Source organism: Schistocerca piceifrons, chromosome 6 (assembly GCF_021461385.2).
Source record: "Schistocerca piceifrons isolate TAMUIC-IGC-003096 chromosome 6, iqSchPice1.1, whole genome shotgun sequence".
Taxonomy (NCBI): Eukaryota; Metazoa; Arthropoda; class Insecta; order Orthoptera; family Acrididae; genus Schistocerca; species Schistocerca piceifrons.
Genome location: NC_060143.1, coordinates 521,953,960 through 521,958,602, shown reverse-complemented (window position 1 = coordinate 521,958,602; position 4,643 = coordinate 521,953,960). Strand labels below are relative to the sequence as shown.

Sequence of the window (4,643 nt, the reverse complement as noted above, 5' to 3'; positions counted from 1 at the left end):
GTATTCCTGGTCAAGAGAAGATTGTTAGTATCAAATGTCGCATTTAATCTAGGGAAGCAATTTCTGAGAATGTACTTTTCCAACATATCACTGTATGGCAGTGAATCACGGGCTGAGGGAAAACTGGGAAGGAAAAGAATGAAAGCGTTTGAGATATGATATTAACCAGGATTTTGAAAAAATTGTTGAGTGATAACTAATGAGAGGGTTACTCACAGAATCAGCGAAGAAAGAAACTTACTAAACACACCGAAAAAGAAAAGGGACATTATGATAAGACATGTGTAAAGATATCAAGGAATAACTTCCTTGGTACTAGAGGGAGCTGGAAAAGGTAGAAACTGTAGAGGAAAAGAGAGGCTGGAATGTATTGTGCACGTAAGATGTAAGTGCTTCTTCGAGATGAAGAGGTTCCTACAAGAGATGAATTCGTGAACCGAAACAGTCAGAAGACCGACGAATAAAATAATATGCACTGAAGAGCCAAAGAAACTGCTATAGGAACGTAATACAGACACATGTCGGCAACGCCTGTATAAAGTGACAAGTGTTTGGCGCAGTTGTTAGATCGGTTACTGCTGCTACAATGGCAGTTTAACAAGATTTAAGTGAGTTTGAATGTGGTGTTATAGTCGGTGGATGAGCGATGGAACACAGCATCTCCGAGATAGCGATGGGGATTTTCCCATATGACCGTTTCACGAGTGCACCGGGAATATCAGGAATCCGTTCGCCTGCTTAGCCGAGTCGGCCGGTACGGTATCTCACCGTGTTCGGTCAGAGGGTTACCTGCCTTCTGTTATAAAAAGAACTGAGTTAACGGATCAAGTATGAACCTGAACAGGTGGCACGGGACGTCCGCCCCGAACAAATGTAACGAACAAAATGAGATCATAAACAAAAGTGGTAACGTCCTTGCCTCCTATGTAGCACGGGTTCGATTCCCGGACGGGTTGGAGACATTCTCCGCTAGTGGACTGGTTGTTGTGTTGTCCTCATCATCATTTCACTCTCATCACCGGCATGCAAGTCACCCAATGTGGCGTCGACTGAAATAAGACTTGCACTCGGTGGCCGAACTTCCCCGGTGAGGACTCCCGCCAACAATGCAATTCGATCATTTCATTTGTTATCAGGAATCCGGTGAAACATCAAACCTCAGACATCGCTGCGGCCGGAAAAAGACCCTGCAAGAACGGGATCAACAACGACTGAAGAGAATCGTTCAATGTGACAGAAGTGCAACCCTTCCGCAAATTGCTGCAGATTTCAATTCTGGACCATCAGCAAGTGTGAGCGTGCGAACCATTCGACGAAACATCATCGATATGAGCTTTCGGAGCCGAAGGCCTACTCGTGTGCCCTTGATTACTGCACGAAACAAAGCTTTACGCCTCGCCGGGGCCGTCAACACCGACATTGGACCGTTGATGACTGGAAACATGTTGCCTAGTCGGACGAGTCTCGTATCAAATTGTAGCGAGTGGACGGACGTGTACGGGTATGGAGCGGACCTCATTAATCCATGGACCTTGCATGTCAGCAAAGTACTGTTGAAGCTGGTACAGGTTCTGCAATGGTGTGGGGCGTGTGCAGTTGGTGTTATGGGACCACTGATATGTCTAGATACGACTCTGACAGGTGATACGTAAGTAAGCATCCTGTTTAATCACCTGCATCCATTCATACAAGAAGATGGTATCTATTCTTTCGGATATGTCCGAAGGAACAGATACCATCGGTGACCATGCAGCTCTCTTAGAATAAAATGATAATTAAATCAAGGCCCTAAGTCGCCGACAGGCGTTGATGTACATCAATGGGGACAGTTGAAAATGTGTGCCCCGACCGGGACTCGTACCCGGGATTTCCTGCTTACATGACCGACGCTCTATCCATCTGAGCCACCGAGGGCACAGAGGATAGTGCAACTGCAGGGATTTATCCCTTGAACGCTCCCCGTGAGGCCCACATTTCCAACTTAATGTCCACACACTACATTCGCAGTGCCCCTGTCCATTACACTCATTACTCGCGGCATACAATCTTACCAAGTCCTGCAACAGTTCGGGCAATGCGTGTGCATCGGCACAGAAGAAGAAGGTCAATGGCTCGTTAGCATTAACTATATAAAGATGATATGTTACGGGACTCGGTAAGATTGTCTGCAGAGAGTAATGAGTGTAATGGGCAGGGACACTACGAATATACTGTGTGCACATTAAGTTGGGAATGTGGGTCTCACGGGGACCGTGCAAGGGATAAATCCCCGCAGTCGCACTATCGTCTGTGCCCTCGGTGGCTCAGATGGATAGAGCGTTTGCCTTGTGAGCGGTAGATCCTGGGTTCGAGTCCCAGTCGGGGCACACATTTTCAGCTGTCGGCAGCTTAGGGTCTTGATTTAATTATCATTGCAGCCATTCATATCCATTGCACATTCCGACGGACTTGGGTAATTCCAATAGGACAACGTGACACCCCACACGTCCAGAATTGCTACACAGTGATTCCAGGAACACTCTTCTGAGTTTAAACAATTCCTTTGGCAACCCAGTTCCCCAGGCATGAATATTATTAAGCATATCTAAAATGCCTTGCAACGTTCTATTCGGAAGAGATGTCCTGCCCCTCGTACTCTCACGGATTTATGGACAGCCCTGCAGGATTCACGGTGTCAGTTCCCTCCAGCACTACTTCAGACATTGGTCGAGTCCATGCCACGTCGTGCTGCGGCACTTCTGCGTGCTCGCGGGGGCCCTACACGATATTAGGCGGGTGTACCCTTTTTTTTCCTCTTCAGTGTGTATTACCCTTGTTCACATAGATCTAAGCGATAATACAGGGTTATTACAAATGATTGAAGCGATTTCACAGCACTACAATAAATTTATTATTTGAGATATTTTCACAATGCTCTTCACACACATACAAAAACTCAAAAAGTTTTTTTAGGCATTCACCAATGTTCGATATGTGCCCCTTTAGTGATTCGGCAGACATCAAGCCGATAATCAAGTTCCTCCCACACTCGGCGCAGTATGTCCCCATCAATGAGTTCGAAAGCATCGTCGATGCGAGCTCGCAGTTCTGGCACGTTTCTTGGTAGAGGAGGTTTAAACACTGAATCTTCCACATAACCTCACAGAAAGAAATCGCATGGGGTTAAGTCGGGAGAGCGTGGAGGCCATGACATGAATTGCTGATCATGATCTCCACCACGACCGATCCATCGGTTTTCCAATCTCCTGTTTAAGAAATGCCGAACATCATCATGGAAGTGCGGTGGAGCACCATCCTGTTGAGAGATGAAGTCGGCGCTGTCGGTCTCCAGTTGTGGCATGAGCCAATTTTCCAGCATGTCCAGATAAACGTGTCCTGTAACGTTTTTTTCGCAGAAGAAAAAGGGACCGTAAACTTTAAACCGTGAGATTGCTCAAAACACGTTAACTTTTAGTGAATTGCGAATTTGCTGCACAAATGCGTGAGGATTCTCTACCGCCCAGATTCTCACATTGTGTCTGTTCACTTCACCATTAAGAAAAAATGTTGCTTCATCACTGAAAACAAGTTTCGCACTGGACGCATCCTCTTCCATGAGCTGTTGCAACCGCGCCGAAAATTCAAAGCGTTTGACTTTGTCATCGGGTGTCAGGGCTTGTAGCAATTGTAAACGGTAAGGCTTCTGCATTAGCCTTTTCCGTAAGATTTTCCAAACCGTCGGCTGTGGTACGTTTAGCTCCCTGCTTGCTTTATTCGTTAACTTCCGCGGGCTACGCGTGAAACTTGCCCGCACGCGTTCAACCGTTTCTTCGCTCACTGCAGGCCGACCCGTTGATTTCCCCTTACAGAGGCATCCAGAAGCTTTAAACTGCGCATACCATCGCCGAATGGAGTTAGCAGTTGGTGGATCTTTGTAGAACTTGGTCCTGAAGTGTCGTTGCACTGTTATGACTGACTGATGTGAGTGCATTTCAAGCACGACATACGCTTTCTCGGTTCCTGTCGCCATTTTGTCTCACTGCGCTCTCGAGCGCTCTGGCGGCAGAAACCTGAAGTGCGGCTTCAGCCGAACAAAACTTTATGAGTTTTTCTACGTATCTGCCGTGTGTCGTGACCTTATGTCAATGAATGGAGCTACAGTGAATTTATGAAATCGCTTCAATCATTTGTAATAGCCCTGTACATTTTACCCCATGCTTTGTGAAGCATAAGTGTAGCCAAAAGGGCGTTAGAATTGAGCGTTTTGAGTTCTGTAGGTCGGGAAAGGTATCACATACCCAACGTCTGTCACATAACCGTGTAAAAAAATTCGTATGTGCCAGGTTCGTAGATCAAAGTGGCCCAGAGCAGAAAACAGCGTTTCCACGCTCACTACGACTGATCCAGTTGTTTGAAGGATACTGATTTCAAAACGTGCGGATCGTCATACCACGACGTGGGCTCCTCCATCTTGCGAAAAGATGTAATCCGTGAAGCCTACGTCACGTTTTGGCACCAGCCATTGATCCCGTATGTCCAAGTTAATGTTTGTTGAGACATTTAGTTCAACGTACGTAAATGGACTGTACAGTTTCTGTGCTCCTATCGCTCAACACACATTAACATTCGGTGTGTCGTATTGATGTCCAGTTACACTCACAGGC

General features: G+C 46.5%; 1 non-coding gene across 1 annotated transcript; it reads left to right on the top strand.

Moving 5' to 3' along the window:
* Window positions 1-2,291: 2,291 nt before the first annotated feature.
* Window positions 2,292-2,366, top strand: Trnat-ugu. Its single transcript has one exon. It is a non-coding gene; the product is annotated as a tRNA-Thr (tRNA).
* Window positions 2,367-4,643: the final 2,277 nt, after the last annotated feature.